Source organism: Ptychodera flava, chromosome 16, assembly GCF_041260155.1.
Source record: "Ptychodera flava strain L36383 chromosome 16, AS_Pfla_20210202, whole genome shotgun sequence".
NCBI lineage: Eukaryota > Metazoa > Hemichordata > Enteropneusta > Ptychoderidae > Ptychodera > Ptychodera flava.
The window spans coordinates 24,546,872-24,573,205 of NC_091943.1; the positions used below are offsets into that span (position 1 = coordinate 24,546,872).

The window sequence follows — 26,334 nt, forward strand, 5'->3', positions numbered from 1 at the left end:
TATATATATATATATATATATATATATATATATATATATATATATATATATATATATATATATATATATATATATATATATATATATAACAGCTTCCAGATCCGTTTGGAATTTCCATTTTTTTTTGGACTCATATCTGGTTTGATAACTTTTAGTGTGAATTGTATCACTCCGTATCATGTGCTATAAAAATATGCAAAAAATAATTATATCATGCTTTCACTTTTCACATGAATTCAGTTTTTAAATTGCTCTTATGGCCAGATAAATGGCCAGTATTAGCTCAATGGCTGCATTAACAGCCACTATCTAATCACTGTTTACAAAACTGACCGGTATCAATTCACCGGTTACATAACTGGCCAGTTTTGTTTACCCCAGCTAGAATATCTGTCACTGCATTACTCAACATCACTTTAATGGCCATTAGGAAATGCACATTATGTTTTACCTCTAGAAATATTGCCATTAATATTATCAGTTTGACCTCTACCAATAATTTTGACGGGATGATTATCACATTTTTACTCAGAATATCCCTAACTGAAAACGCATAGATGGCGTAAAATGTACACAAGAGGCATTATTTAAAACAGTAGAACGGGAATTCGTTAGACAACATGACAATTCAGTCTCTCGTCATGGGTGGCTCAAGATGTATATTGCTGGGCACTGATCAAAGAGTTATTTGGGTGAATAATATATATTTTATAGAAGTGATTTTAGCTGGAAGGCAATTCTTCTTTTGACCCCTACTGTAACTTTCATACTGGCACTTACAAAAGTGCTCACTGTACTGATATCTCTTAATTTCTTGGTTCCATTTCTTTTAAGAATATGAGTTGTCACTATATGCAAAATTTCTGATATTGAAAAATAATTTTTCCATTCGTTCACATAACATTAGCCTATTCGATATTGTCCTATTGATGCAATCACATTTGATAGTAGAGCAAATAAATAATCACACATTTCTTTAATGCATGTAAACATTTGCAGGGCATTACAAAATTAAGTGCGGCAGTTAATAAAACATCCACAGACACATATTTATACATAGATTCAGACGTTATTTTTATTTTTCTGTTCAAAAAATTAAGCAATTCAAAGTGCAAATCTCATAAAATAGAAAATACCGTTACAGAGTGAAAACAAAATGTTTTCTTTTACTTTTGGTTTCCTCTTATGGTAGATCACTATAGACAGAAACGAAGAAAACAGATTGAATTTTTATCACATTTACATATAATGAGCGTTATCCAATCTCTTTTTTCGTTTGTTAGATTTGCAATGAATATTTTGGTGGCAAATGAAGGCATATTTAAATACAGCTGACTGAGAATTCCTAAATACATATTAATTGCCCGAATATTTTGAAGTTATTCACACCTCTGTAACAAACAAGGTCATCAAGACTAATATCACATCATGAAAATGCAGCACAACTGTATTCTTTAAATGTTTTAATAATGTTAAAACCGTTCTGACAAACTGTCTAAAAACAAACGTACAAAGAGTTTATTTAAAGAAGAAAAAATAATAATAAGATTACGTCAAGTACATCTTCACAACGGATACGAAGGCTGTTTTGAGTAGGCCATTTCAAAGCACTTGACATTATTACCAACAGTAATTAGAAAACGTCACTGTAATTCACTGATCTTTAAATATGAACTTTAAAAAATTACAGTATTGTTTGCCTTTGACCATTACTCTTTGAAAGAGTGGTGAGCTGGACAGATGTCTCAGTAAGAACATGCGATGATAGTCTCTGCTCAATATATGTCCCTCTCCATTAGCACAGCTCATCTTTGATGGTAAGAACCTACTCTCTCTCATATCCATATTCATTGTTCATCATGTATTGTACCTGAGGAGAGAAAGAAATAATGAATAGTGGTAATTGAACACCTACATGCACACTGTCGTATGTCTTTTGTATCTTTCATAGTTCTATAGGTTAGTTTGAACATGTTTTCATTTCAGTCGTGATATTTATAATACACCTTGGTAATAATACATCTGGGTAAGGTTTTGCCGGATTCAATTTTAAGTGATCTTGCAATATTTACAAACTAAATTTTTATGGACACAAGGACAACATTCATACAGTAAACAGATGAACTAACCAAGGATGCTGATCAACATAGGTCTCCTTATGCCATTTGTAAAATTTGACAAGATAAGCTACATTCACAAATACTGGGGAGCTGGGGCTGGAGGAATGCTGGCGGTTGAAACATTTTGTGGTTAGTAGAGGGTTGAGTGACGATTTAGCTCTAGGTATATGTATAATATTGTGCGGAATTTGAAGAAACCTCATTAGTGCTGCACAACTGTCAGGTTAACAATTTTGTGCACAATAGTTTCATAAATTTCTTGCGAGAAAAATAATTCTGTCTTTATTTTTTTCATTGTTTTGGAAGCTTGGCATTTCATTGCAGCTCCAAGCTAAACAAGTCATCGTTGATGACACAGTCCCCAGTTGTTAATGGGTAATGTAATTTGATCATAGGTGCTTAGCGGATAGAACCCTATTTATTAATTGGGCCAGTCATTAAAAATGAGTTCCATTGAGGTGAAAACGTATAACAAACGTGGGGTTGCCATCCTAATTATAAAAGGTCATTCAATAAGTCAAATAGTAATTAATCGAGAAGATGTTTCAAAATATTTTTTGCTTTCTATTAAAACACTGACTGATTATCACGTGAACCACATTTCATAAACAATACCAACAAGTGTCAATGAATTGTATTACAACACTGTGAGATAACATCTGTACAAAGTTCATCTAATTTGATGAAGCATTTATAGACATAACTCAAATTAGGCAAGTTCATTACATACTTAAACAAGTCATCGTTGATGACACAGTCCCCCCTTGTTAATGGGTACTTTGATTACAAGTCCTCAGAGAGGATAGAGTCCTCTTCATTAATGAGGTCTGTGATAAAAATACTTTGATACAGATGGCGCTCAATGGCCAAGAATGAGTTCCATGGTGATGAAAACATAAATCCCCTGTACGCCACCATCCTGATGAGTCGACTAGGAATTAATCAACAGGATGTTGCAAAACATTTTTGCATACTATCCTAACACTAACAGATTATCACCGGTACCATATTTCATAAAGTTTGATGCAGTATTTACAACTCTATGAGATCAACGTCTGTATCTCGTTTCATCAAATTTGACGTTGTATTAATTTGTGGATATATCACTCTAATTACGAAAGTTCATAACATATGCAATTACAAATTAATTGAAATAACACTGATAAATGTCTTTTTCAATGTTACAGCAATGCGAGCTTAACATCTGTACAACATTTCATGAAATTTGCTGCAATATTTCTTGACATATCAGCCTAATAACGGAACTTCAATAATTGACATGATACTGCTACATGACGTGAAACAAATTGACGAGCATATGTATGAAATAGGTCAATGTCCTGGTACCAACTTTGGATGATACTGGTGGAAATATGTCTGAGTTATGGCTCTGTACATGAGAAAATCGTAACAAAATTGCCACCATGCAGCGATATTTGATCTTACTGTTTAAAAAATACCGCAATTATACGGTGTCACTCAAATTTGATCAGAATTGGTACATACAAAGATCAACAATAAGTGTTATTTCTATCTGTTCAGTGCAGGAAAATTATACGTTGATTTTATGGCAATTTCTGCACAGTACAACCAGAAAAACAACAAGAAATATTTAAACCAGAAAATTAAGAATGACAACAGTAAATAAGGTCTGAAACTTTAGGTACTGAAGGTCAACTTTAGCAACATGCATAGCAGAGAATCTTTCTACCATGGATGTACAAAAATAGACATCCATGGTTTCAGCAGATCTGTTAATATGTCACAGTTCATAAACAATGACAGGAAATGACCAATTAGCTGTTTCAGTTACTGTTACCACTCCCAAACATAATACGTACCCTGCATACAAATAGGTTAAAGGTCAAAATTTTCTTATTCAGATGTGTTGGCTGATTCAGTTCACTGCCACCACTCCTGCACACTTGCAGTACTTCCCTTTTTCTTACCTCATTTGCACATTTTGACACTGATGTGTTCATTTGAACAAATTCACATCTGAACCCCTACATCTACCTGTACATAAAATACTGAGATGGTAGCTTTGGCGGTATGGGAGCCTTTGTGTGTGACGGACATACATCCGCACATACATACCAACAAATATACAGACATACAGACGCCACTCAGACTCATCAGAGAAGCTCTTTTTGGTATTTATATATAAAACCAAATATGAGCTAAAAGTCAACACGTATATGTATGACATACCAGTAAGTCAATGTCCATGTACCAACTTTGAATAAAATCAGTTGAGACTTTCCAGAGTAATGGCTCTCGACATGAAACAACCATAACAAAATTGCCACCTAGTGGCCATATTGAACCATATCGTTAAACCAATCGACGTACATATGTATAACATAACTCAATGTCATTTTACCAACTTTGAATAAATTCCTTGATACGTGTCTGGGTTATGGTTGCGGACATGAAAAAATAGTGACAACATCACTGTTCGCTCCCATATAGTTATCAAAACAAGTCAACAATTGTATGAAACATGGACATACATATACAGACAGACTGACATACACAGATTGCACAGAGTGATGACATTGACCCCAAGTGTGCCTTGGCCCATGGAGTGTCTAAGAGTGATAAAGATATAACAAACAGCTGAATGTAATGATAAAATAGTTAAGTATAGGCCTATACAGGCACTGAGAGTGAATATGTTACAGCAATTTGATTAGTTTCTTTTCCTTTTCTACTTCTGTGATAATCTTTACGAAAATCGATCTGCAAGGCAGTTTATGTATTGACAAATATGTTATCTTTTACAAGCACACAGTAAACTGTTCTTGATTTTTCATTTACAATATTTGACATAGACTGAAATACATAACATGCAACCAATGTTTACACTTTGCCCATACACCAGATACATGGAGAAATTTCAACATACAATCATCAACTCAGAAACCCTACAGGGAAAAGTAAACATTGTTTTCTTCCAGAACAGCTGGTGCATCCACATCTGGAACAACTTACAAACTTCACCAATTACACAAGGATGATGACACAAGAGATAAAGTTAAACTGTGGTGAACTTGACTACTCCTTTCAAATCCTTACCTAACTTGACATCTTAAACTAAAATACACTGCATGGTTAATTGTGCACAAAAATACATCGGGGTGGACCATTTGATAAGGGATGGTGTCTGGAAGATCGATGAGGTACATTATCTTTTTTATCCGATCCATTGTACATTCTTTTTTCCCCACTCTCCCACCTTTTCTTTTTGTCAAACCTTCTCTGGCTGAATTTTTTATTGGCATTTGTTTGGAATTTTTTCGAAATCTGCCAGGATTTTTTACTGCATTTCAACACCAAATACAGTTTACCATATCAAATGCTTACTAAATCACCACATTATATACTCTTAGTTCCAGTAGGTATAAAATTACCAAAAAAAATCTTAAAAATACAAAATGAAAGATATCCCAGTAAAACTGAAAGTTTCGCAAACTTGCCCCAAATATTCAAAATTCCGGATTTCAACTTAATTTCAATATATCTTATTAACAAAAACTCTAAGGACCGGTTACTAATATCAAAGCAATCAGACTGGTAAATTTTGAGAAACAAATTTTTTGGCCAAAATGAAAAAAATTGCCCCCAAAATACAAAATTGCAGATTTCATCCTAATTTTAAATATATCTTATTAACATAAACCCTAGGAACCTGTACACTAGATATCAAAGCTACCAGATCAGAAGTTTTAGTAGAAAAATTTTTTGACCAAAAAGGCAAAAATTGCCCCCAAAATAAAAAAAATTGCCAGTTTCAACATACCTTCAATACATTATATTGAGATTAATCTTAGATACCTGTATACCAAATACATGTATCAAAGCTAAAATTGCCCCAAAATTACAAATATGACAATATCAATACAATTTGTACAAGCATGACTGAGGTCATTCTGAGGAACATGAATATTAAGTTTCATAGCAATCAGACGAGCGATTTCAGAGAACAAGATTTTTTGACTAAAAACGGAAAAAATACCCTAAAAATACAAACATGCAAATTTCATCCCAATTTTTGCACACATAATTTAGAATACCTAAAAAAATCTGCATACCAAGTTTCAACCAAATCTGACCAATGCTTACTGAGTTTTAGCCATTTGCAGGATTTTTCCTTTTTTCCCCCTCATTTGTATATTTTTGGCACTGACATGTTCATTTGAACAAATTCACATCTCCACCCCTAGGTGCACCTGTACACCAAATACTAAGACAGTAGGTGCTACGGTTTAGGAGTTTTTGATGTGGACGGACTAACAGACATACATACATACTTACATACATACATACACACAGACGCCATTTTGCCACCTTATACGAATATCTTCCATTTGCATATGTACATATGCATATATGGGAGCGTAAAATAGGAAAAAAATTGCCATACGACGGCTATATTCGATCATATCACAAAACAAAATCAATGTGCATATGTATGACATAGGTCAATGTCCTTGTACTAAGTTTGAATAAAATCGGTGAATAAAATCGGTTGAGACGTGCCCGAGTTTTGGCTAAGGACATGAAAAAATTGTAACAAAATGGCTGCCATGCAGCCATATTGGATCATATCATGATACAAATTGACATACATATGTATGATATAGGTTGATGTCCTTGTACCAACTTTGAATAAAATCGGTTGAGATGTGCCTGAGTATTATGGCTCAGAACATGGAAAAATCGTAACAAAATGGCCGCACTGCAGCCACATTGGATCATATCACATAACAAATTGACGTGCATATGTATGACATTAGTCAATCTCCTTGTACCAACTTTGAATAAATTCGCTTGATACATGTCTGAGTTATGGCTCTGAACATAAAAAAAATTGTAAAAAATGGCCGCACAGTAGCCATATTGGATTGTATCACAAAATTAATTGAAATGCATATCTATGACATAGGTCAATGTCCTTGTACCAACTTTGAATAAAATCGGTTAAGATATGCCCGAGTTATGGCTTTGTACATGAAACATTGTAACAAAATGGCCGCACTGCAGCCATATTGGATCGTATCTTAAAACAAATCAACGTGCATATATATGATATAGATCAATGTCCTTGTACCAACCTTGAATAAAATCAGTTGAGATATGCCCGAGTTATGGCTCTGTACATAAAAAGCTTGTAATAGAATGGCCGCCTTGCGGCCATCTTGCATTTTATTACAAAACAAATCGCCTTGCATATGTATGACATATGAAGTAATCCTTGTATCAAGTTGAATGAAATCGCTCCAGGCATCTCTGAGATATCGGCGTGAACAGACGGACGGACGGACGGATGGACGCACTGACACACGGACATGACAAAACCTATAAGTCCCCCTGAACGGTGTCCATTGGGACTAATAAAATATTAATAAACATGACAATGAGGTCAACATCTGTACTAAGTTTCATGAAATTTGATGAGCTATATCAGCTGACTTACGAAAATTAATTAAATATGCAAATCAGCAGTTAACTGATGTGATACTTCTACATATATTTTCATGCCATAACACTACTGGGAGATCAACTTCTGTACCACATTTCATCAAATTTAATACAGCCTTTCTAGAAATATACTAATTATGAAAGATCATCGAATATGCAAATTAGCAATCATTTGACATGGTACTGCTTGATGTCTTTGCACAGTATAACAGTACTAACAGATCAACATTTGTAACAAGACATTAAATTTGATACACTATTTCTGGACAAAACCAACAAACTAGGAAAGTTCATTAAATATGCAAATAAGCAATTAATTTGAATGAGACTGATAATTGTCCTCATTGAAATGTTAAAGCAATATGAGCTCAACATCTATACCAAGTTTTCTGAAAATTGATGAATAATTTCTTGATATATCTTTCTGATTACAAAAATTTATTGCATGCCATTAAACCTCCAAAAATTCAAAATCAGTGACACGTTTCGTGGTTGATGCAACTTTTCTAGACATATCACACTAATTACATATGATCAACAAATGAGCAAATTAGCAATTAATTGACATGATATGCTTAATGTCGTCATACGGTATTACAGTACTCAAAGATCAAGATCTGTACCGTATTTCATCAAATTTGATGCAGTGGTTCTGGAAATTAGGACAGTTCATTAAATATGCAAGTTAGCAATTAATTTGTATGAGCTTGCCAAGTGTCTTTGCAAACTGATATGGGGCTATGCCATAAGATCTGTATCGAGTTTCATGAAATTTGCTGCAGTATTTCTGGACATATCACCCTAATTACAAAAAATCATCAAATATACAATTTAGAAATTAAATGATTCAATTCTTACAAATCCCATTGTGTGCTATCAGAGCTCTGTGCAGAAAAAATTTACAAAGTTTCATGAAATTTAGTGCATCTACTCTACAAACAGAGCTCTTTTACAAAATGTCATTGTTCCGATTTCTCAATAAAATGGCCGTAACAAAGCCATAGAGGATTGGATCGCAGAACAAATTATCCATGTACAAAGTTTGAATAAAATAACTCTGGGCATCTCTGAGATATCTGCATGAACGAACGGACGGACGGACGGACGGGCACACGGACGCATGGATATGACCAAATCTGTAAATCCCCCGGACGGTGTCCGTGAGAACTAAAATCTCTTTCTTGCATTTTTACGACTGGAGCTACAAAAGATCATTTGATATCATCTGAAACATTTCCTAGCCTGTCGACTGTATGTTGAATTGTGCAATTTACCTTACCTTATCAAAATCTTGTTTTCTTTTCTTTGGCTTGAAGCTTCACAACAATGTTGTTCTTCTGGGGAGAAAGAGCAGTTTGAGACACATCAAATGTGTGATCACACAAATCTAAGAGGGCCAAGTTGCAATTGTAGGCAGTTACATATCACATTCCCACATGGTTACAATTTTGATGTTGAACATTTGACATCTCAAAAACTTGATCATATTTATTTGCTTCTCTTTTGATCTGGGTAGAAATGGCTTGCCTGGTGTTAGTGTTAGCTATTTGACAAAAGCAAGTTAGTAGAAAGATTTAAGTTTATTTTCAATCTTATTTCCCCTGTTCATCCTCTGCAATTAATAGATGAGTGCCAGTTGACAATAATTTTAAATGGGCATCATTTTTCCTAACAATGAGCACAGAGTATATCCCTAAGCATTAAAACACAAGAATTTGTCTTCTATATCTATGTTTGTGATGTGGTTTGAGCTACAGTCGACATTAAAAGCGACCTTACAACTGATAGAGGTCAACTGATTACGATGAGGCGGAATAACTATATGTGACACATGCGTTGATGAATAAGGTGGGAATCCTTGTTAGCTCACTTCAGGATGGCCTGACCCAAAATGGCAAACATGATTGCAAAAAATACACAATTGAAGATTTCATCAAATTTAAACATATCACACTTAGATCATTCCTAAGGACATGTCTACAAGATACCAAAGTTATCAGACAAGTAATTTTTTGACAAACAAATATTTTTCGACCCGAAATGCGAAAAATTGCACAAAAATACAAACTTAAAGACTTCATCAGAATATCATATTACGATAAGTCCTACAGACCTGTCATTAAAAATCACAGCTATCAGATGAGTAGTTTTTTGAGAAAAATATTTTTGAATAAAAATAGCGTCAAAGTGACACTGTGCTCACATTTGGTTGCACGTGACAGGCAAGAGTGAGTGTATACACAATATTCAACAGATTCTACGGACCTCGAGCTTGTGATATTCATATTCAAGTGCATATGAAAATTTTTTGACGCACTGTCCATTGAAGTAAAAGGTTGGCAACTGTTGATCACACACAGTTCGGCAATACCATGCAACCTTGTATATCATACCTAGTGATACAATCTGCCATATAAAAAATAATGGTGTCCTCTTACAATATTGTACTTTATGTAAACATATCTGGTTTCTCTAAGGTCAATCATTGCACAACAGGAGTCTATTAAAGGTAACATGCATGTAAGAATGGGCATTTAGAGCTTCCACATCTCCATGATAATGGTATATCTCAAACTGCCACCAAGTTAAACAAGTATTGCAGTATCATAGACAAATGGGGAAATTTCCAAGCGGAAACCTTTTGAGAAACAAATATTTTGACCAAAAATGGCAAAAATTGACCCAAAAATACAAAAATTGAAGATTTCACCAAATTTCAATATATCACACTAAGACAACCCCTAGGCACCTTTATACCAAATATCAAAGGTATCAGACAAGTAGTATTTGAGAAATATATCATTTGACCAAATATGGCAAAAATTGCACCAAATATACAAAATTGCAGATTTCGTTACTGTGTGCTTGTAAAAGATAACATATTTGTCAATACATAAACTGCCTTGCAGATTGATTTTCGTACAGATTATCACAGAAGCAGAAAAGGAAAAGAAACTAATCAAATTGTTGTAACATATTCACTCTCAGTGCCTGTATAGGCCTATACTTAACTATTTTATCATTACATTCAGCTGTTTGTTATATCTTTATCACTCTCAACACTCCATGGGCCAAGACACGCTTGAGGGACTATGTCATCACTCTGTGCCAATCTGTGTTTGTCAGTCTGTCTGTATGTATGTCTATGTTCCATACAATTGTTGGCTTGTTTTAATTACTATATGGGAGCAAACAGTGACATTGTCTCTATTTTTATGTCATCTAATTGTTGTAATGTTATTAATAATTTAACAGAATCTAGAACAATTTTGTCACATTCCATGACTTTTATCCCGATCTAAATGTGTGTGATTTGTTGTAAAAAAATACCGCAATGATACGGTGTCGCTCACATTTGATCAGAATTGGTACATACCAGCATGGGTACCAAAGATCAATAATAAAAATAAATGTTGTTTCAATTTCTTAAATGCCCCGAAATACTTTGAAGTTGTCCTAAAACTTTTAAAATCAAGGTTGCGTTCACAAATAACGATTAGGGGGAGGGGGGCTGGAGGAAACCTCGATTGAAATATTTTTTCAGATCCCCCCTAAGTACTCTAAAACATTTTCAAATGCCCCCCTCTATGTGGTCAAAATTTTTCAATTCCCCCCTAACTGTCACAGGCCCGCATATTTGTAAATGATATGAGCGCAGAAAAAATAAATATGTAATGCGCCGTTCTGCTCACCGGTGTTCAACACTTCTGCATTTTGTATAGTCATAGTCCAAAGGCAAGTTATTTAAATGCAGCAGTGATTTTTTTTAGATTTATTGGTCTAAAAGCCAACATGAGTTAATCCAACTCTGGCCAGGTCAACTGCTCTTGCTGAAGAGCACACAAAATGACAATCATGAGAGCGTAGGCAAATTGTGAATTCTGGCTAATTGCTATATTGCACAGTGACCTACCAAAAATTTGTTTCAAATCTATAAGACACATATGAATGAGATGCTACTCAAAATTGACAATACTGGACGGTTAAATATTCAATCAAATAAAAACTTTAATCTCTGTACTTTTGGGTGTAATAATTGCAAATTTGGTTCAAAAATAAATAACTCCATTTGGTCACATATTTTTGCTTTTTAAGTTAGTCCTTACTGTTCAAAGTTTTACTTCTGTATCATTTTATAACAAGAATGTGAAAATTTAGAAAATCGAGCATCTTTTTTCGTTAATATTTGATTATTCCCATTTGCCAGAATGAAATGTATTCTTCTATGTGTTGCTCTCTGGCCTGATCTTGTGTACAAGTATGTTTCACTGTCATGAGCGTCATTTGACCCAAACTCTTCTTTAACTACCATGTACAACAGAGTCAGAGCTATCTCTGTCACTGTTCAGGTATGCAGTGACAGTGGCACTGCAGTAGCAGAGCATTAATGACAGTGACACTACCCGTAGGCAGTAGCTGTATTAATTTTGATAATTTTGGCAATATTTTTGTTCAGTTTTACTACAGCGTTCTTGTTCTACTCCCTACAGCATGTTGAATTGTCCAGTATTCAGCTTACTATCACAGCCTGTGTATATGTACCATGCATTTGTATCACTGGCAACTGACTATCAGTCTGAAATGCAATTAAATTATTACAAAATACATATTTATATTTATACATACAGGCTTTGTCGACAAACTAAATGTGTGTGTTTGAGCATGCTGTAGGGAGATAGCAAGAAACTGTAGTTGTTATATTGCATAGAAATATTGCATAAATCATTACAGTTGCGCTTCTGCCCTGTTACAAGGCCCCAGTTTGTTATTTTACGACAAATCACACGTTTAGATTTTTTTGAGATAAAAGTCATGAAATGTGACATAATGGTTCTATATTTTTTTAAAATATTACTGAACATTACAACATTTTGATGACATAAAAATGGTGTTCATTTTTCATTGAATTACCTCCAAAAACTTGGAATTGGAAAATGTAAACACAAAAGGGAACCAACATTTTCAAGTCCCCCCCCCCTACAGGTAGAGCATAATTTTCCAGTTCCCCCTCTACTACCCCAAAAATTTTCAACCCCCCCTGATTTCCTCCAGCCTCCCCCCCCCCCCGGTTTTTTTTTGTGAACACAGCCCTAGCATCTGTGGGTCGGAGACGCGGAGGCCATAAGTGAAGTATAGTGTCTAGGCAAAGTTGTCAAAGAAATCCGTTGTGTTTTTTTAACATAACTTGTGCTTTTAGTATTACTTTTTTGAAAGTCTGGAAATTCCGATTTGTTACTGTGCTTTCTATTCAGAAAAAGTTTTCCTATCGAAGGGTGTTTACTTGGCAAGGACCCTTCCTGGTTACGGAGACTTTGCTACGTTGACCTAATCATAGACTTTATTGGCGGGAAATGTCTGTGACCAATTAGGCGTGCGGTTCGATCCAGATTCAGTGTGTTAACACAGGCACTATAGTTACTTACTATAGTGATTCAGTTTTGTCTCTAGTAATGCTGTTTACCGCCCGCCGTCACTTCTATTCGTTATCCAGATAAAACATGCCACGTAGAATAGTACACGATAATTTCTAATTCAAAAAGTGTGTTGTTAAGACATTCAAAAAATTAAATATAGCCTAATCCTACTTATCTTTTGAATCATCGCAGTAGCAAATTCAGTACAAAAACTAAGGGAGATGAAAACGACACCTCGTATGTTCGTGAAATTCTTCACATTAATTTGATCTAAATTTCTCCTTGCGATTTTTGACAGACAGTTTTCTCCAGGACGGTTCTAAACGGTGCATTTTTAGATGATCCCGAAACAAGCATAGAGAGCTAATGTAACAACCTTGTTTGGAGTGGTTTTGTACAACAGCACTGTCATTCATCAAAAGAACAAACAATTTACTTACCATACTTCACGAGCCTTTGCCATTAGTACCTATCTTCATGTTGCGATCAACATGCCTGGATGTCCAACAGTGACAACAGCATATCGCGATCTTGTAAACGATCGTAGCATTTCGAAATGTTCTAGCCGCCTTTAGTCCGTGATCTTTGGAAAGCGATTCAGAAAAGATTGAGAACAGTTTTTTTCGGGTTTTGGCCACTCGGTAGTGCATCGCTGGGCAACAGCCTCTCGCCTACGGGACTCGGTTGTGTGGATAAGCATTCTCCAGGGCACCTGCCACAGTGGCTAAGTCGGTATATAGTCGTAGAAGAAACGGGGAATTCTCGACACTGTAAAGACAAAAGTCTCTGCTTGACCAAGTTGACTGCTCTGGATAAGATATTTTGGCGCTCGAAGTTTGCATGCGCATGCGCTGTACATGAAAATATTCAGAGCATGGGTGTGGTGTTGACCGCGCTATGTTTGGAGAGAGGCAAAGAGAGATGCCATAGGATAGGGAGATTTACATGTATTAATTTTAATCTATAGCGCCGACATACTGGACAACTTAGTTTTTTATATTTAAGTTTGTGATCAACACAAAGTAGACAATGGCAATACCAGTGAAACGATTTATTCATTAATTCACGAAGTGCTGATATTTGTGCTCTGTTCACCTCTGTGCTGAAAATGTAGGGATTGTACAAATCTTCAGAATGCTAAGGCTGATATTTATACCTTCTGTTGCATAACATGACAAACAAATAGCTGTGATCCGACCCAGCTGTTACCCCGGCTGGTTCTCCATAGTAAACGGAGGAAAGTTCCCGTGTACTAATAAAACGTGCGTTTTCCAAAAAAAAAAACAATTTCGCCAACAGCATTCACATTTTCAGTATTCATATTTGTTGCATTGTTTTTATTCATAATTGCTTACATGAACAATGGAGCTCCGTTTCTAGCTCCATGCATGAACCCATGATTGCGTAAACATCACATTCAGGACTATGTTGCTCTCAATAGAGACAGGAAGCGCGTTTGACCCCAATCAACCGCTAAAACTCCGAAGTTGTACTTACACAAATTGTTTTGTATTTTTACATTTCCCAAAATCTTCCATGATGACGGCTGGTCGAAATAAATTGTTTGTAAGTTTCAATTTTTACGGCACTGACCTTTGCATTATAATTTGACTTGCGGTTGTTAGCCATATCTCTGACGTTGCAAGCAGATTATCAATCGTACGGTTCAAAGATCTCTTAGTTAAACAATGAGTGCAAATCAGGTTTAACACAGCACGGTTCGGTAAACAAGCGTATTGCTACAGCAAAGTATACTGTATCTTGCAAAATCTTACAGTCTGTAAGTGTGTGAATAATAATTCATAGCATAGTTCAAAGTTCAGGGCATCCGGTGCTGGAAGTAGAACACTGTCAGGCTTTATTTGGTATACATAAATACCAAGATATACATCCAATCATATTATTCACCAGGAGTTCCACAAAATTATTCGATAAATATACAAGCAGTGTGGTAAATTCGGATGAATTAGTTTTTCAGGATTAGATTCACAAAACAGCCACATATTTTCATATTTTGTATTATTTACAATACACAGTTGCCGCCGACAAATGTACTAACGTTGTTTCGAAGGGATGCCTGGCCGTAGGACGTCAATCCCGCCACTGTCTTCCTCGCGGACATATACCGGTACAACATACAAACATGTACAACTGAACAACGGCGATGTAGGTTCAGTGATTATATAATAGGTCCTACGCGCTACACACACTGAAAATACCATCTTCGCTTGCCAAGGTCGTGGGTCCAGGCAGCTGGATACGACCCGTGCGAGCGTACGATGAGAAATAGAAAATTGGCCTTCTTTAGCTCTGCATTCACATATGTGTTCTTTTGACAAAGATCTTGATGTTGCTTTCACTTTTGCTGACTATAATTGTAGGTGTTGCTGGCAACAGAAAGTTTCAATTATAGATTGGACGCCCATCGAAAAATTACATAATCAAGTTGTGTACGGTGCTTCTCCACGAGAGCAATCAGTTGTGCGAGTTGACAGGGGCAGGCACCCGCTTTTAATTAAGAAGATGATGATTCAATATTCGTCACTGGCATAGAACATGCATTAAAAAGAAAATAGCGATGTAGTTTCAGTGATTATATGAGAGGTCACTGGTCCTACACACACCGAAAAAATACAGATAAAATGGTCTTCTTTAGCTCTGCATTCAGATATGTGTTTCCTTAACAAAAGGTCTTTGCGTTGCTTCAACTTTTGCCGACTTTATTTTTAGGTGTTGCTGGCAACAGAAAATTTCAATTATAGATGGGACACGTATTAAAAAATCACATTTAACGATGTGATTCGGGTTTACTTCAGGTCAATAGCAAACTTTTATATTTCAAATTTCGGACCACCGACACTTAGTCTTTCTTTTGACGAAAAATATTGAGTCATATAATACATCGGGAAATTCCTGAAATATTACTAGAAAGGCTAACTATCAGCTACACCGCGTGTCAGACCATTCTTTTACGTTCATTAACTGGCACTCGCGCTCAGTATCTTCGAAAATGCAAGCCAGGACCATAAGCCATACATATACAGTGGAGAGATTAACGGTGTAGAGAATTCCACATTACGATGAATAAAGATTGGGGATAAAATATAGTCGGTCATTCAGGGTTTGATTTTAAGTTACTATGACTAGAAACAATCTCAGAAATCGATATGCGCTTGTATTGCTCGTCGAGCGAAACGTATGGATTGCGTAACTCCACTATAGACTCCATCCAGTCGAAACTCTCTCGGAACATGACGTCGACGACAGCACGCACTATTCTACGTTACGGCATGAGCGTTAGTTTAATCGAAGGGAACTGTGGTTTGATAAAATCGGTACTGAATCAATATATTTAATACAAGAACACAAAGCGAAGTTTGACACTTGAAATAACAATCTCTGTCGTAACGAAAGGGAGCATGCCTACAGCGGAGTGCAAAAATGCATTTGAACGACTGAAGTTTTCATGGTTTCAAGAGTTATTGATCTCATCTTTAGGTAGAAAAAACTTGCAACTGACGTCCTGTTAGTGCAGGCACTTTTAAAGGGGTCCTTACTATGATAAGATATATTGTGCATGACAAGTAATGTAAACTGACTAATTTTAAGTCATGAGGGTAATTAATTAGCTGTTCATGATAATTTACCCTGCCACCGAACATTTTTCGACTTACCGTACCGCACTCAAACCGTATTTTTAACCATTTTGGCCTGTTTCCCCTCCCCACTGTGAATGTTTGAAGCTCCACTTATGCCCTGTGGCGAAAAAAACTTGCCGATTTCCCCTGCCCTGGAAAAAAAATTCCCTCAAAATTTTGTCATTCCATTTTCCCCTGCAGACATGAAGCTGTAACCTCCACAAATGTAATAATCTCCACAAATGTAATATCAACCACAATTGTAATAAAATGCACCATAAATGTAATATCGCCCATAAATGTAACAAAATCAACCATAAATGTAATAAAAACACCAACCACAAATGTAATAAATGGTAACCATAAATGTAATAAAAAAATCACCCATAAATGTAATACTTGTCAACCATAAATGTAATAAATCTATTTTGTCGTTGCAATTGAGGAATTAGCCCTTAAATATTGATCTATGTAATAAGGAAAGCAACTCAACACATTATTCATTTCTTAATTGTTTGCGTTTAGTGTGTTTTGCATATTTGAATGTGTATTTTACGTTTCCCTGTTTTGTGTACAGAACTGATTGGCCATGGCGAGACAGCTGTAATCTGAACGTCAGTGCAGTCTCTACTCCAGAGTGGAGGAGACTGTATAACACTACGATCCTTTAACGCCGTTTTTTCGAAAATTGCCGTACTTTCTTAATCAATCGCCTCAAATTCGTCTTCAGTGGATAAATTGTGTGGAATAATCGATAGATTGTCTGTATTCCTATGTTGTCCCACTTGAAGTTTGTTCCTGAACTAGGGATGCCAGGATGTCTAATTTTGTTCTACTGTGTTCAGGTAGTGTTCGTATTGTTTTTTACTAGATTGAAATATATGTTCTCGTCAACATGTTTTGTGTCGTAAGTTTCTGTTATAAGGTTTTATATTTCTCTGTTATTTGTTCTGAGTCATCTGTCATAAACTTTGTGTGGTATCACTGGTTGACGAGTTATTTTGACGCTTCCTTATTATGTAATTATCGGTGTCTAGAACTGCTGTTCCACTTCCATTATCTAACGGTTTGATCAGTACCTCGCCGTTTTCTGATAGCGTTCTATTCTGTGTTTCGGAAAGGAAACCTAGTTAAGTTTCAGGAAAGTATGCAATAACATTACACTAGTCTTACTCAAGTTATTATTTACTCAGGGCATTGATAAACAAATGATCACATGTGCAAGTTCAAGTTTATTACATTTATGGTTGAGTTTTATTACATTTATGGTTAATTTGTTTATTACATTTGTGGTTGCGGGTTGTTACATTAATGGTTGACTATTTTATTACATTTGTGTTGATTTTATTACAATTGTGGTGATATTACATTTGTGGAGATTATTACATTTGTGGAGGTTACAGAAGCTACCCTACCCTGTGATGAAAAAAAACTGTCGATTTTCCCTGCCCTGAGAAAAAATTTCCCCTTAAAACAGGTGCAGCCAACGAACAATCCACTTTTAAAAAGATCCTTACTATGATAAGATATATTGTGCATGACAAATAATGTGAATTGACTAATTTTAAGTCAAGAGGGTAATTAACTAGCTGTTCATAATCTGCCCTCCCACAGAACATTTTTCTACTTACCCTCCCACACTCAAACTTCATTTTTACCCACTCCCCACTTATTTTTGCCTGTTTCCCCTCCCCACTGTGAATTTTTGAAGCTCCCTCGCCCTGTGGCGAAAAAAAAATTGTCAATTTCCCCTGCCCTGGAAACAATTCCCCTCAAAAGTTTTTCGCCAAGCCCTGTCCCCATGACAATCAACCGATATCCGCCCTGCCCTACAAAAAAAACTAAAATTTGCTCCCCTACCACCTAAAAACATGTCCCCTGCCCTAGCAAAATTAAAATTTCCCCTGCCCTCAAAATTGCTCCTGGAATAGCTTTTTCGATGAATAGCTCCGTTGGCTGCACCTCTTAAAATTAACATTCCCATGCAGACACATACTGCAGTGCCCTTCTATTTGGTTTCAATCTTGCAGTACGGGATGCTGGGTCAATCGATAGGCTAAGTACCGGTAGTCTGGGTAACCTTTAAAAGGTATACGTACTTGCCCTGTGTCCCCATCCCCAGAAACACCATGGCTGAATTCCCGCTGTCCCCGTTTTACAAGTAGCTTTCCCTCTCCTCGTATTTCGCCAAGTCCTGTCCCCAGGACAATCAACCAATATCTGCCCTGCCCGACAAAAAAACTAAAATTTGCTCCCCTGTCACCTAAAATATGTCCCCTGCCCTAGCAAAATTAATATTTCCCCTGCCCTCAAAAATTGCTTCTGGAATAGCTTTTTCGATGAATAGCTCCGTTGGCCTGGTCCTGTTTGTATATAGAAGTCGGCGCTAGTATAAACTTGACAATCACTTCTAACAAAGAACATGTATAAATCGCCGATCGCGAAACAGGAAGTTGACCACTCTAGTCACGGTTCAGAACAAGTGAATGCCCGACGCGACGACAGCACACAGGTCTCGATCGGGTAGTTAGACTGTTTTACACAAGTTTCGACATTTTCGTCTTGACCGTGAACGGTGCGGTGGTAACTAGATTGTAACCGTTGAGACAACAGTATACAGTTAATATGCCAGTTTTGCGTTCGACAAATGGATTACACCGTGAATTACTCTGCTGTGTTTGTTGTGTAAATACCACCCACTGCTGGCACCAAGCAATAGCAGTTTCACTGTGCGATTTCTTTCGATTTTCACGCGATCTGAGATTCTAAACATGTTCAAAATTCAAAAACTGATGCTAAATATTTCAACTTTCAAAGTACTGGTACTATAAAATTCTGAGAAAACAGTGCGTGAGTTGGACTTCTTCGCTACGATGTGTGACGAATGGGTCGTTATCGTCGATTTTCTCAGTTCTGTTTTTGGCAAAGTGTACTTTGTTCAAATAAGTATATGTTGGCGGCGCCTTGATAAAGTTGCCTGATTTTTCACCTGTGGACAGTTGATGAATATATCTGAAAGCGAATTTCAAAACTCCAAGACAAGACTTTTTTGCCCAGTATACCCAGCTCTCGATTGCCGCAAACAGATCACTAAGGTTGATTGTACTTACAATTTTTCGAATAAGATAACTAAAAACCACGGGTTTTCGAGTAAAACTACACCGTATGTGCACTGTTTTTGAAAAATTAACAAATTTTGTGAACTCTTTGTGACCGAGCTGATAAAAAATTACCACGTCGGGTGTGTTACCTCTTCTTCTATGTGAAAATACCGATTGAAAATACGTGCACTGCCTATTAACCTGAGTCGCTTCCTTAGGCAATGCAAGGTGACGTGAGCAGGCACCCGCTTTAATAAAGAAGGTGGTGGTTAAATATGTGCATAGAACATGCACTAAATAGAAAATAGTCTGATCCATGAGGTATTGATATATTGTATAAGCAAAAAATGGCCTGAGCAATGGTAATACAAGAAATTAAAGAATAAATTACGAAAAAAATTATAATGTTAAAAATCAACATGAATGATGACTAAAAGAACAAAGTCTACAATGATCAGTCGGCAATACTAAACATAACAGAAAATCTCAACAAGCGCCTGTCCAAGTTCATATCAGTTACACGTGTTTGCTCAGTAAACACTATGCAGAATTTATATTCGGAGTTCAGAGTCCATGTCGATCTCGCTGCTGTGTTTACAAATTCCTTGAGTAACTGATTCCTGTTCGCCGGGAATCTGATACACACAACGTCCTCCAGACATTTCTCGGGGATTACTCAATAGCACTCCTAAACTTTCGTCAATGGGTTGGTATATTGTGTAACTAATAGTTCATAAGCAATGCAAAGCGACCAACCGCGTCGTCTTGGTTACCGGCAAGAAAATTCCCTTAGACCGACTATTGAGTAGTAGGTTTTGACGGAAACAGAAGGCGTTTATGGCGTGTGAACAATTGCTGGCAAAATGGATAAAAAATTCTAACTATTACACTCCAGATATCAGAATGACCTTTTCTTTACATTATTTCCTATTAAAATTGAAGCACTGTCATCCCTTATGCGTACCTGAAAGATGTAATGACGAACATGATTTTCCCAGAGTGCAGACCACAAATAGCAAATCAGCAAATATAGTACAGGAATTTTCACTATTAAAGATTTAACTACAGATCCCGAGAAAACTAGAACGTATACTGTTTAAACGCAGTTTGAGAGAAATGGATATCTCACTGGTGACTGGTCACGGGATAGACAGTTTTGTCCCAAAATCACGCATAATGACAAAAACATTGTAACATCTAGTTTAGTGTAGTAGAAAATTCGTCACTTGTTCAAAAGATCTGGCCTATTGCTTGGTCTATGTTGAAACCTGGTTTGCTGATTCTATTGTTTCTTCAAAATTCAGTCAAAATCTTGACATTGAGGGGAGAATGCAGTACCGTGTGTGCTTTCCTGAGGTTTGGATTCCCGTTGTTAAACGAGTTGTTATGTAAAATGAACCACTCGCCTTACGAATACAAGCACATAGTAGACGGATTGCCCTGGGTTTCGGAGTAGTTCTCATCAAAGATGATAATACGGTAAGGAACCTCATGGTATGTATTTTTAAAACGGTACAAAATCTTACGTTTTCGTATCGGAGAAATAGTTTACTCAAACGATGAAGGGGGCAGTACACACATTTCGGTTAGGAAACCTTAATTTTAGTATCGATGATAAATTAAGTCGAAAACTTGACACTGTCTCCTGAAATTTAAAAAAGAGCATTTGTAGAAAAAAAACTACTTATTTTGCATTATTATATCCTTATCCTAAAATTGAAGGGTTTGAAAGACTGAAATTCAAAAAAGAGTTAAAAACTATCTACTGTTGATTGACCAATCAGAGTGCCCAATTCAGGGTGTTTTATTTACTCATAAAGCCTTGGTCACCAAATTCCAGAAACGAATGACAGCGCCGTAGTAAAGTACTGTCCAATCAAAAGTGAACATGTCATATTCTGTAGACATCTGGTACGTTTAATATTCAAATTTGGTAACACAGTGGAAACCAGCTGCAACACAAAATCTGCTGTGCCCTAGGGCATTTATATAATGTGCCCTAGGGCATTTATAGGATGTTCCATTACATTGGAAGGCTATTTCACAAATAAAAGTTTCAATTCATATCCGAAACATGTTACATTGACAAAGGGGACGGTTGACGTAAACACATTGAAAACGAAAATATATCAGTTAGGGGCGATAGTTTTTAAGTCGGATAAAACCCTCGTACTCGGGCTCTTCTGGTATATAAAGTCCAACCCTACGATAAATGTCTCGGCCTGCGGCCTCGACATTTTTTCGTTGGGTTGGACTTTATATACCAGAAGAGCCCTCGTACTCGGGCTTTATCCTATACATAAAATCACGATACACAAAAAATAAAATGCCTCTTATTCGAATTGTAATAACTTTGTTGCCAAACAAAATTTCGCGAAATTTTACGCTGTCCGAGAGGAAATTGTTTTGAAATTCTGAATTTTTGAGACAGTAGAATTCAGAAAATCGGCTGACTTACATAATTTTGCAAAAAATTACACTTCTTTGTCATCCAAGTTACGACCACTTGAGAAGGTAAAAGGTAAACAGCAACCAATATTTTAATCTTGGGTTCATAAATTACTTAAAATTTAAAAATCTTCGCAAAATAATTTTGAGTGAAACACGCTCTGTTGGGTGCAGTCCTACCTTAGTTTATCTCCTGTATACATTGGTATGTGTATGATCATGCCGGAAAATGCCGAGAGGTTTTGACCGTTTAAGAAGAGCTTGACTACGCAGTTTCTGCGTAGTGAAGCTTCATTACGTATTCATGGTGACCCCTGGCCAGCTGTCAATAACTTTGGGGGCTTTTGTCTTTTGGCCTGCTTTGCATATGCGTCGTTGGACACGACCTGCCAATCACCCAGGTAGTCAATTAAACTATTAATTGACTGTTTACCGACCCAATTAACACTATCCAGCAGTATCAGTCATATTTTAATCGCGTGGCCCGGGTGGGCACAACGTAGGAACGCGTGTATTTCTATGTGTACGTTTCACTTGTGGTGTTGTTTGTACCATCGTGTGTTTGAAGTCCTTGTTTCACCCACCGTCCCTCCACCCACGGTGTTTCACCTACAGCATTACCTTCAAGGTGACAGGCTTACTATTAATGTTCAGTATCATTGCACCGACTTCTGCCCACGGTGAAAACCACCTGTTTTGCCTACTAATTACTGCCCGTCGCTGCCCGTCCTGAATGTAGCCTATCTATAGCTACAGTAATCACATAAATCATTTATCAGTTTTGATGTATATACTCCTAAATTGTAAGTTTGATCAAAATCGAGACCACATTCAAGGGCTATGCAGACTGTCCATGTACGCACACACAGTGACAAGAAGGCGGCAAACACCTACTCACCAAGCACATCGAATCGGCGAAAAGAAGCATAAAAAGCTAGGCTCATCGCCAAAACAAACGCGCCAAGCGCTAACAAAAACCCATACCAAGCGGCCCTTTTCAGGGCCACCAAATACTCCAAAAAGGGAACTACAAAAAAATACGATAAAATGACATAGAACACACAAACACTTAAAAGAAATAACAAAAATCGTACACATATCAAACAATTGAAACACAACATTAAATACAAAATAAACAATCACAGTAACGTAACAGAAAACATGGCCGTGGAAATAAATCAGCTATTTCCAAAGAAAAGCCGACAACAACATGAAATTCAACAACAACCTATCATCGCTCAAACTATGAAACTCCGAAAAATAGTACTAGGCAAAAGCCTTAAAATTCATTCGGACACCAACAAAACCAAACAGAATAAAACCACCTCAGGATTTCAACAAATAAAGTCGTATAATGTGACTACGCTACATCGTGAGACACAAACAATCGCAACAACACCAATTCAAAGAAAAGTCAAATTGGACTCCACGAACAACAAAAAAACAAAAACTTGAAAGCTATCTGAAGCTTTTAAACTCGCACTTCTAGAGATACCCTTTCAAACAAGGAAATAAAACATGTCGCGTGCCAAAAGAATCGCGATAAACCAGCTTGCAAACATTGGACAAATTTTGGGAAAATAACCCTTCGACAAGGGTCGGTTTTTGGTTATTGTCAACACAAACGATTACGTACTCGAATGCGAAAGGCAATTACGTAACACTCAGTATTATACACAACACAGTCCCTCTATCCACAAGAGGGACTGTGTACACAACAAGTCAGAACAAACAGTAAACAAAGTAAACGAACTATTAATTAAAATGTACGAGAACAAGCACATCAACCAGGATACTTGTAAGTATCTTGATCCAATAAACATAAAATCCGTACCCCGCAGTGGTACTTATTGCCTAAAAATTAACAAACCTCCGCAAAAATCTAAAAGACACACCAGTCAAAACAAAATTTACCGAAGTAAAGAAATATAGAACAAACAAACCGAACCACCAAACGGACTCACAACGTGACCAAAATTAATATACTTGCCTCGCTAATCGGAAAGCAAGACCACTAAAATGCATTAAAATAAATTTTCACAAACACAAACTAAGGAAAGAATCTACACTGCGACTGATGAGAAACCACACTCGGGTTTCGAAACGCAAGCGTCAAAGGGCGACTCTATCAACTTTTGTAACAACATAGGTCCGGCTGCGTCTGGCCATAAGCTTTCCCCACACAAACAAAACATTACCGTACACACTAATCCAAACTTCTCTACAAATATCCAAAGCGAAACAAACATTTCATTAACACAAACAATCGGATAAGAATGTAGGAACACATTTTCGAAACGAATCAAACACAAACTCGACACAAAAACATTTAGGATAGTTAGGTGGGGAGCCTGTTTCACATTTTTTACATCTCGCTATACTGTCTATGATTCTAAAAATAAAGTCATCTGCCACTTTTTCTGTATACGCGGTTTGGCAAAACTCATCTCTTCAATCGAAAGTCGGGCGATTTCATGGTTCTTTGGGGCACTTAAGTGTACGTCGAGCTTAAGGAATGTAGTTACATTCGCGATGTTTTATTCGAAAATTATTTATTCCTTCAAGGGCAAATGCACATAATTTATGCTGTTGGAAATACTGGCCGCTCATAAACAAGACAATAAACTCAATATATGTGCATCTTTACTTATATTGTCAAAGTACCACCGACACCCACAAAAAACAAATGGTTAAGTCCAGGTATTTGCAACTCTGCCATCCGACTGGTCAACAGGAAATCAACCATAGGTGTCTTTTGGCACGCGTATACGCCAGTCACCTAGGCGACGGTAATCTGCACAACTTATCACCATCGGGAAGGTACTCCTCCCCATATACCACTGGTGATCCCTCCCTCAAGGCACTGCGTCATTCGACCAAGCATTGTTATTGTAATTTCCTGCATAAAATTAACAGCGAGGTCAACCGGTCAAAACCTCTCGGCATTTTTTCTCATGTGTACACTGGTATACTTACGATACTCCTGTTGGGAACAATCCTGATTTAAAAACAAAGTAGTTTGGAGAGCCGATATTTTGCACATATTTAAGGTCTGTTTATGAAAATATTATAGTGGAACTACCTCTATTATATTTCAAGTTCAACTTGGTGAATGAGAATGTTCAGCCTTCATCATGCAACATCAAACTCACAAAATAACGTCAGGCTGCAATTCCTCATTTTCATGTTACAAGGCTGGACAGTCAGCCGCTGCAGTCATTTCAGGGTTTATAGATCAACCATCAATGAAGTCCTAGACCTTTCAAGCATTTTCGACAAAATATGTTGAAGTGTATTTTTTATTGTTAATGGGGCATCTAAGAAATAAGCAACCGCAAACTTGGAAGCGGAAGTAAAACTGCGATGTTTGCAGCGGCCCTCCCATTGACGACGTTCAAAAACATCGCTCACAAAGCTCCTCAAATGAAATAATTTCTTCACCAAAGTCTCGATCCACCTCTAGTTTGGTTCCATAAAAATTACCCGATGCTCTTAATTGTTACCTTCACGCTTAATTCAAATAATAAAAAAATTGTCCCGTTTCCTCAATAGATACAACGAAATAAATGCTGTCATATAGTTCAGACACATGTCCTTAACAGCTTCATGGCTGCCCCTCAGATTCACACCTCCGTATTGTATGGGCTAATACACACCTGCTGCTATGAGGGTTTCTGACTATCAACTGCAAGTATCTGTACGCTAGAATTCAACACCATATTATGAAAGACAATTACTATGAATGCCTGCGGCCATCATTTAAAAGGGAGAGGTATTTGTTCAGATATGCAACACTTGAATATAGAGAGTCGGACTTCTGAGGCATAAATCTTAAGGGCTGGTGCAACTGGAACGAAGATCAACATGATGCAAGGCTATAGAAGGCTGCCAAAATCAGTTTGTAGAAAGGCCTCATACTCTGTCAATCTTCTATTTAATTGCGTTAAAGACAGTTATAAGTGCGTCTAATAAGCGGACTTATTTTTATGGCGCACTATTCCCTCACTATTTAGTAGAGTCATCAAAGGAAATGTTTAGCACTGGTTTTCAGAAGTTTCCAGAGATATAGACTGCATTGATGTCCGACCTTTCGAATCACTGTTTTTTTTTCAATGGAAAGAATAGTGCC

At 36.7% G+C, this 26,334-nt stretch overlaps 1 long non-coding RNA gene across 1 annotated transcript; it reads right to left on the reverse strand.

Annotated features, from left to right (window-relative positions):
- Nucleotides 1-1,133: 1,133 nt before the first annotated feature.
- Nucleotides 1,134-13,984, reverse strand: LOC139114972 (uncharacterized). Its single transcript, XR_011548009.1, has 3 exons — nucleotides 13,459-13,984; nucleotides 8,884-8,941; nucleotides 1,134-1,870 (listed from the first exon to the last, which is right to left on the reverse strand). It is a non-coding gene; the product is annotated as an uncharacterized lncRNA (long non-coding RNA).
- Between the last annotated feature and the right edge of the window lie 12,350 nt (nucleotides 13,985-26,334).